This window comes from Coenobita brevimanus, chromosome 101 (assembly GCF_032717465.1).
Source record: "Coenobita brevimanus isolate Jiangsu-jjx chromosome 101, ASM3271746v2, whole genome shotgun sequence".
Classification (NCBI taxonomy): Eukaryota; Metazoa; Arthropoda; class Malacostraca; order Decapoda; family Coenobitidae; genus Coenobita; species Coenobita brevimanus.
The window spans coordinates 35,054,989-35,064,401 of NC_137054.1; the positions used below are offsets into that span (position 1 = coordinate 35,054,989).

The following is a 9,413-nucleotide window of genomic DNA, read 5'->3' on the forward strand; positions in this document are numbered from 1 at the left end:
CATTCTGCCGGAGGGAGGACCAGCAATAGGCCGACTCATGGGAAGCACCTTTGAAGTGGCAATCGGCCATCTGACGAAGGCAGGAGCGGCAGTAGGCCGTCTCCTTCTGCCGGAGGGAGGAGCGGCAATAGGCCGACTCGGGAGAAGCACCTTCGGTGCAGCAATCGACCGTCTGACGAAGGCGGGAATGGCAGTAGGCTGTCTCCTGAGAGGCGCTGTCTGGAGCTGAATAAGCGGCTCCACCCCAATCTGATCTGGCGGTCCCACTCCCCGAAGGTAGTGTCATCTTCCTGCTAGGGCGACGGTGCGACGGCTGGGTGCTATAGGGGTGCACGGCCTGGGCTGACTTATGCCGTTGTCGCATGGCATCCCGTGGTTCGGCTGCGGCTACTCCATGGGATCCGAGTGGGGGTGTCGGTGTGTTTCCAGGGGCACTATGTTGTACACGCATTTCACCACTCTTCCCCTGGAAAAAGTCACGTCCACGTGGCTGGAGGTGGTATACGTGAGTGCCGTGTGTGGCATACGCAGGCTGGAGGTGTTGTAGTAGGGCCTGCCAGGCAGTGGTATAGGGGTTTTCTTCCTGCTCCGCGTCGCAGGTGAGGAAGAGCGTGGAGGTGGTGAGGGCGGAATGGAGGAGGGTCAGCAGGTGGTGTGGTCCGTGGAGATGGCGGTTCTTGCCGAGGGTAGGTGCCCATATGGCCCGACGCACTTTCATATTGCTCAGTGTTGCTCCTGGTGTTGTAGGGTGCTGTATGCTGGACATCAAGGGTCGGGGTCGGGTTTTGTGCCGGGGTAATGCGGCGTTGAGTCTCTGGGGAGTGTAGGTGGAGGGGATTTGGGCTTGGTGTATCATGACAGTGTGAAGTCGAGGGGAGGCAGGTGGTGTAGAAGTATGGGTGTATCGGGCAGGTGGGCGTGAGAGACGGCCTGAGCAGGTGGTGGTGATTCTGAGGGTGGGAGTGGGTGCGGAAGTGGGTGTGCGGGGTGGGCGGGGTTGGGTAGTACGGGCTGTTGTGCATGTTGGGGGCGCGGTGGGGGGTGAGGCCGTCAGAGTGGGCGTATGCAAGGGCGGTGGGCAGAGGGCAGTGGTAGTGGGTTGTGGTGAGGGTGTGGTGGTGTGGGCAGAACACGTGGGGTAGGGCGGTGAGGGTGGGGCGGCAGAGGGAAGGGGTGAGGGAGAGCGAGGGGAGGTTGGTGTGGTGGGTGAGATGTCAAGTGAGGTGTGGGGGGTGGTGGCAGCCGGGGAGGCTGAGGCGGTAGGGTGGGTGGAAGGGGAAGGCGAGGAGGAAATGCAGCACTCGTATGTGGAAGTGGAGGGCAGCGCGGGAGCAGGGGGAGGTTGGGGGTCGGGGTGGCAGAGGCGGGCATGCGGAAAGGACGCACGTGGCGGTTTCGGAGGGTGCGCGGGGTGCCGTGATAATCTATGACAACCTGGTAAGGGTTGGGGATGTGGGTGATGGTGTGGGTACCCGTGAAGCTGGGGGCGAGTTTGTGTGGGGTGGGAAGTTGGGCGATGATGATGGTGTTGCCCGGGCTGAAGGGGTTGGAGGCTGTGTCGTGGCTGAGGTCAAGAGTTTTTTGTAGGTGGTGCAGTCGGCCCTTCAGAATGTGCAATGGGTCTGTAGTGGGAGTAGAGGTGGATGGTTGCAGGTGTTGGCGCAGTGGTAGTAGAAGGGGGGCTTCGCCGAATAGCCTTTCATGTGGGGAAACCCTGTCCTCTCAGGGGCAGGAATTCGTGCCCCACTGAATGATCTTCACATGAGCTGGCCAGTCATCGTTTTTCGTATGCTTGATGCTTGTGTGTAATTGATTCATGAGAGTACGATGGCTACATTCACATACTGCATTCCCCTGTGGCCAGTAAGGAGAGGAGTGGGAGATTTTATACCCAAAGGTTCTGGCAAGTTCCTCTCAGATGTTTCCAGAGAATTCAGGGGCATTATCAGAATGGATAGCTTGAGGGATGCTAAAATAAGGGAACACGTGTCGGAGAAGGGCATTGGCGACGGCGATGGTATGATGCTCTTTCGCCGGACAGGCTACTACAAATTTTGAATACTTGTCCACAAAGGTGATCACATATTTATATCCATATTTGGGAGGGAGGGGGCCTACTACATCTATCGCCAGGAGTTGCCAGGGCTTGTGGGCGGTGATGTGGCCCAAGGGTCCGGCGGTCCGGGTGACATCTTTTCCAAGCGCACAGGCGCGGCAAGTTTGAATGATTTCCTTGGCGAGGGTGGAGGGGTTTGGCACCCAGTAAGTGTCGTTGAACACTCGTAATAATTTCGTAGTGCCCAGGTGGATGCCGTTATGGGCATGAGGGTGGCGCAGGGTGTCACGCACCTTATCGGGGGTAAGGAGGATATGCCCGGACGGGGTTAGGAGGTGGTCACCCTGTCGGCATAGTTTGGTGAACAGGTGGGCAGGAATCTAGGGGGTCCGTTCCTTGCAATGCCATACTTGTAGGAGGTCCAGATCTGGCTGTACTGCGTGGATGGGGAGGCGAGAGAGGGCATCTGCATTGGTGTTGAGCTTTCAGGGCCTGTAGGAGAGTTTATACTGAAATTCCTCCAGGGTTTCGCACCACCTGAAGAGTTGGGCTTTATGTGAGTCAGACTGGCGTAACCACTGGAGTGACTGGTGGTTGGTGATAATCGTGACCTGGGACCCGGAAAGGTAAGCCCTAAAATGTTGGAGGGCTCAAATTATGCCGAGGCATTCTCGCTTGGTCACGGCATAATTCTTCTCGGCTGGATTCAAGGTGCGACTGGCGCAGGCGATGATGTGCTCCCTACCGGCTTGCACCTGGGCTAGTACAGCGTCAATGGTGGTGAGGGAAACATCGGTGTAGAGGCGAAAAGGGAGGACATAATCGTGAAAGGCCACGATTGGGGCAGAGACAAGCTTGTCTTTTAGCTGTTGGAAAGCAGCTTGCCTTTCTTCAGTCCAGATGAATGGCTCCCCCTTCCTGGTCAGATCGTGAAGAGGCTTTGCAATTTGTGCGAACCTCTTCACGAAGCGACAATAGAAGGACATGAGTCCTAGGAAGGCACGGACGCCGTGGACGTCCTGTGGTGGCGGTATGTCCGCTATGGCGTGGAGCTTGTCGGGGTCCAGGGAGATTCCTGCCTGGGATATAACATGTCCCAGGAACGAGACAGTCCTGGCGGCCAGGACACACTTAGAGGGATGGAGCTTGAGGCCTGCCTGGCGAATCCTAGTGAAGACTCAGCGGAGGCACTGCAAGTGGTCGGCCCAGGTCTGGCTAAAAACAATGATGTCGTCCAAATAGGCCAGACATACCTCCCAAGTGAGGCCGCTCAGGACAGATTCCATTAGCCTGGAGAAAGTGGCAGGGGCATTGCAGAGGCCGAACGGCAAGGTATTGAATTCGTAATGTTTGCCATTGCTCGTGGAAAAGGCCGTCTTGCCTCGGTGTTCTGGATGTACAGGGACCTGCCAGTACCCGGACTGGAGGCCGAGGGTGGAAAACCAAGATGCTCCGTAAAAGGAATCTAAGGAATCGTCAATTCGTGGGAGGGGAGTGGCATCTTTGATGACGTCGTTCAGGCAGTGGAAATCGATGCAAAATCGCATCGTGCCGTCTTTCTTCTTTACTAGAATGATGGGGGAAGACCAAGGGCTGGTGGAGGGGGAAATGACGCCGGTCTCTATCATTTCATATACCTGGCGGTCCTTTTCCTCCCTTTGTCGGGGGTTCTTCCGTCGGGAAGGCTGTCTAATGGGTGGGCCTGTCGTGGGACAGGTATGTGGTGTGGCCTATGTCTGCTGGTCCTGTTGCAAACTAGTCTTCGAAATTCAGGAGGAGGCGACGTAGGGTGTCTGACTGCTGGGCGGAGAGATGGTCGGGAATGGGGGGTAGGGGGGCAGGGAAATGGGAGGAGGATGGGGTACAGGGCTCGGCTTCCTCCATCTCTCCGATAACGTGCCCTTTGGGGAGGGTAAGGGGGGAAGGGGCGAGGTTGGCTATGCGGACAACGGTGTGGTGTGGAGTGAGAAAAGTGGGAGATAAAAGGCAGGCAGAAAGGGCTTCTGGCGGAAGGAGGGGGGAGAACAAAACAAAGGGACCGGAGGGCCAGTTAAGGGGTACCCAAGCCTCGTGGTGGGAGGGAATGGTAACAGGGGTGGAGACGGTGGCAGGGAAGGAAAGAGGAGGGGTGGTGGTGGGGGCACTGGAGGAGGAGGAGAGGGAGATGGAGGGAGGGGAGGAAGAGGGGGCACAGGAGGGGGAGAGGGGGCGAATCTTCCAGCCAGGGCCGTGGCATACAGGTGCAAACGGCCTGGGTGGGGCGGGGTGGGGGACGGAATTGGAGCTGTTGGTAGTGGCAGTCAATTGTAGCTCCAAGTTTTTGGAGCAAGTTCAGTCCTAAATACCCGTCATAGCTCCGGAAGGAGGAGTCGAAAATAATGAATTGATGTTGGGTGGACACTGGCTGGTGGGTGTCGACCCATAGGGCCCGAGTCTCCCCACGGATGGGCAGGGAGCCATCTCCCGCATCCACAAGGTGAGTGACAGTGGGGCGGAGTGGGCCAAAAGTCAATTTGTGGCGGGAGAAATAGTGGCTGTAAAGGCAGGACCTGGCTGCTCCTGTATCGACTAGCAGTCAGGCCTTCACGCTGTTTAATTTCATCTTGTGGTACACTGGGGGGTGATACTTAGGGATAATGGCCCCCGCCACCTTGGGTTGGTGCGGGGGCGGGCCTAAAAATCCAGCTGTCTGGGGCTTTCATTCTCCTGTTCCTGCTCCTGTTCTCCTGCATGGGGCTCATCCATGGGTGCCAGTTCGTCTTCTGGGGCCTCACCTTCTAAAGAGGACACCTTACGTGAACCAGGGGGGGGGGCGAAGGGAGTGACTTGCGGTGGGTCTGAACAAAGTTATGGTAATATTGGGAGGGAGTAAGTAATATTAACTCAATCTTAGTATTTTCTGATAGCAAAGGGGTTTTGACAACTGATTCTATTCCTCGTCCAGGTTTTTACGTTCACACTAACTGCTGGGAGGAGATTCTTAAAAAGAGGGTGGAGGACACTGGGAATTCACTGTGTTTACGGTAATACAAGCGGGAGGATATTATTAACACTTCTCTCTACTGTTTCCCGTAACAAAGGACATTTATGTATTTTACTATGGAGGATTTCTCGGGGTGTTAGTCTTACTGGTTTTCTGCAAAGGCATCACTCGTCAGTCTGATTCACTAGAACTTAATTTCTGCATTCGTCCTTACTCATCCACCCGTGATTTTACTTGCCCCGATATTCAGCATGCGTTAAGTCACTGTATCGCTGTTACATTAATTCTGGGGCAACGTCACATTTAGCCTAAATCACTTAACTGATTCTGGGGCAACACAACATTTAACATGATTCACTCATATAGTGGGGGTGCCAGGGAGACACTCCGGTGACAACTCTGCCGGAATAGGGGCACCGCCAAGGGAGGGCGTGCCGAGAGGGCACGGGACGACTCGCAGGGGCGTCCTCTCTCGTCCAGGGCTGCAGGTGGCGAAGGGGCCTGTAGTCTCCGGGCTAGGTTCAGGAGTGTGGCCCTCAGGACTGGGGCCGAACAGGTCCAGGAATCTCTGGCTCAGGTTTCGGCCGGAGGTGGAGGTTTTACGCCGCCTTGGGGGCGTGGAGAGATCACGCCCGGGTGTCTTGGGGAGGGCCTGGAGTGACTGAGGGCTATGGTCCCCTGAGTTGAGGGGCGCCGTCAGGGAGGGGCTGCAGCACCGACCTGAACTAGGGTCCATCAGGTGGGTCTTCTCCAGGGCCAGGCGTAGAAAGTGTAGAAAGGGGAAGCTGTAAGGCCTTGATGGGGTTCTCCGATGCTTGAGGTCCGGCCTCTCGTCTCACGCTGGGGCGATGACACTGTCGACACCTCTCTCTGGCTGTGGGGCCCGGCAATCGGCCGTGGCTGCCCAAGGGCGCAACTATGAGGTGCCAAGGCCCAGCTATTGGCCGTGGCCTGAGTGGGGGAATCAGCGCGCCTCTGGACACCTTCGGAGCGGCAATCGGCCGTCTGACAAAGGCGGGAGTGGCAGTAGGCCGTCTCCTTCTGCCGGAGGGAGGAGCAGCAATAGGCCGACTCAGGGGCAGTACCTTCCAAGCGGCAATCAGCTGTCTGACGAAGGCGGGAGTGGCAGTAGGCCGTCTCCTTCTGCTGGAGGGAGGAGCGGCAGTAGGCCAACTCTGGGGCAGCACTTTCAGAGTGGCAATTGGCCTTCTGACGAAGGCGGGAGCGGCAGTAGGCCGTCTCCTTCTGCTGGAGGGAGGAGCAACAATAGGCCGGCTCAGAAGAAACACCTTCAGAGTGGCAATCAGCCATCTGACGAAGGCAGGAGCGGCAGAAGGCCGTCTCCTTCTGCTGGAGAGAGGAGCGGCAATAGGCCGACTTGGGAGAAGCACCTTCGGAGCAGCAATCAGCCGTCTGACGAAGGCGGGAGTGGTAGTAGGCCGTCTCCTGAGGGGCGCTGTCTGAAGCTGAATAAGTAGCTCCACCCCGATCTAATCTGGTGGTCCCACTCCCCGAAGGTAGTGTCATCTTCCTGATAGAGCGACGGTGTGACGGCTGGGTGCAATAGGGGCGCACAGCCCGGGCTGACTTATGCTGTTGTCGCACGGCATCTCGTGGTTCGGCTGTGGCTACTCCGTGGGGTCTGGGTGGGGGTGTTGGTGCGTTTCCGCGGGCACTGTGTTGTACACCATGCATTTCAATATGATTTATATCTATCTACTGTATCTATCTATCTGTCTAACTATCTATCTATCTATAACTATCTATATATCTCTATATGTATATCTATCTATCTGTCTATCTATTCTGTCTGTCTGTGTGTGTGTATATATATATATATATATATATATATATATATATATATATATATATATATATATATATATATATATATACACGGGTCGAAATCTGACCTTGCCCTGTGAACTTGACGTTAGCCCAAAATTTCTCAAAACTAATTTCCTTCGTTTTTTTTCTGACCCTTAATCCTTCCACCACGTTTGGTTTAAATAAGATCAAAACTGAGCTAAGAATTATGTGACCTTTACCTTTTCCTATGACTTTTACCTTTAACTTAGTGTTCTCTGAATAGAATCTCTTTATTCTCAGCTTTGCTTTTTTACTGTTTTACAAAGCTTGGTAAAATGAGACAAAAACTTATTTAAGCTGACCATGCCATCTGACTTTCACCTTTGACTTAATGTTCTGAAAAGTAAGAGAGTTAACCCCATTTTTGTCTCTCAACCTTTCCACCAAATGTGGTCAGAACTAATTCAAAACTGTACAAGTTATTTTGCCAATAATCATACACAAAGGTCGAACCTTCACCACGATCTATTGCCTTGACCTTTCAGTGATTGCTTTCAAGACTAAATGGCTTAATTTTCTCCTTATCTTCAAGCACTCCCCAAAGTTGGCCTAAATGAGAAATAATTAAGTTTCTTTTGCTAGATTAACATTTGACCTAGCCTTATGACATTGAACTTTCAACTGTCTATAACAAGGGTTCTCAGGATGGGGGAATTCCCTCATAAGGGGAATTTTGAACAGTTTAGCCTGTCACGTCCCATGCTATTTCGCACCTCCGACACCCCCCAATCCCGAGGTTCATTGCCAGACACCATGTATCCCAAACGGGGTGGCCAAGGGCTTAGAGTTAATTGTTTTACAGGGAGGGGCACTAACCCTCCACCAACCCCACCTGACACGTAGGGAGAACGTTATGCCAACAGCATCTGGTGTTCCCAGGCGGTCACCCATCCAAGTACTAACCAGACCCAACGTTGCTTAACTTTGCTGATCGGACGGGAAGCGGTGTACTCAACGTGGTATGGCCGTTAATTTCGATTTTTTTTTTATTGGCTAAAACCTCCACTTTTGTTGAGAAACATCGAAAATTCGTAGAGAAATCGCTCACCTGAGGTTTAAAATACTCGATCCAGGTAGCAGTACCTCCTTACCTTACTGGGTTTTCTAACAGGCTGGCACCAAAGAAAAGGAGTTCTATGGGAGGGTAACTATTTCACACCACTCATAAATGGTATTTATTTAAATAACTTGGTACAAATTTATATGTAGTATGAGAGTATATTGGTTTTCAAACAGTAATATAGGCATTATAAGCATTGTTTCACTCAGTAACCCATCACCATACCTGACCTTTTTTTGCCACATTACCCGATCATCATTTCTGACAGTGTCTTCCTCTAATGCTATGTAAACTTTGTCCTCCACATTGTCATCTACTGGGGAATCACTCTGGCCCTGAATGTCTTTATTGGCCAGGTCACTGGTAACAGGTGAATTGCCGAGACAATGGCGTGCAGGAGGTGGGAGGTTATGCAGTGTAAGGCATTGTCCCTGCTTGGCATCTTGTAGAGGAATAGAGGAAGGTGTCCCGTGTATACGTACGAAAAATCACGTGCGAAAATTGAAAATTTTGCAAATTATGAACCTTGCAATTGTGCGATGTACCAGTATATTGGCAGGACTGGCAAATGCAAAATGTTGCAACGCACCCATACGTCGACAGGACGCCTTGGGTTAAGGACGGGATAACGAAAAGGGCCCAGATGGCCAAATTAACTTTTGTAATGAACTGCTGCTTAATTATCTGATATACTTCATGGTCAAATGCATATCTTTTAACCCCTACACCGCGGGCTTGTTTACCAATGACTTGCGTGTGCAGCGGGGTTATTTGGGCTCCGACAGACTCTCAAAAAATATTTGCCAAAAATCAGTTATTAGTCCTAGAATAATAAAATTACATATGCTTATGGCACATACCTTCAGCTTTCTCCTGGAATGATTGTTGAGCCTTCGTCGGTTACCGTAGGACTTGTGGAGACCTCTGAAGTAGGGTAACGAAGTCTCCACTTTACACTTCCCGACAACCCGTAATATGATTACCACAGCCAGATACAAACACTATAAACACTATTCTACAATTTTCAAGTAGTTTGGGATCCATACTAAAAAAAAAAAAACACTGTGAAAGCAATGGAAATTACGAGCGCGTCTGATCGTCGCACTGGCACTAGTTCGCTCATGGTAGTCTGTCATTTATTATTCATAAAACCCCTCACACTTTATATTTCTATTACTATATAACACTTATATATATCTACAGTCTTTATCCATAAGTTTCCTTCAGTAGTATTAGTTTATTGTCACTGTAGGGATTCAATTTCTTTCAGTAAAATACGTAGCATTCACTTTCTCGTCCTGTATACTGGCATTGAGAGTGAATGTCACTTTCATCTTCACTCTCATAACTCATAGCATTCAGACATGCTAGAGTGAAACTCACTTTCATTACTCCTAGGGTATATACTCGTATTCTTATAATACTACTCATTTACATTTCTATTT

At 51.9% G+C, this 9,413-nt stretch overlaps 1 non-coding gene across 1 annotated transcript; it reads right to left on the reverse strand.

The window, feature by feature from the left end:
* Positions 1-7,762: 7,762 nt before the first annotated feature.
* LOC145415273 (5S ribosomal RNA) lies at positions 7,763-7,881 on the reverse strand. The gene has a single exon (XR_013900050.1). It is a non-coding gene; the product is annotated as a 5S ribosomal RNA (ribosomal RNA).
* Between the last annotated feature and the right edge of the window lie 1,532 nt (positions 7,882-9,413).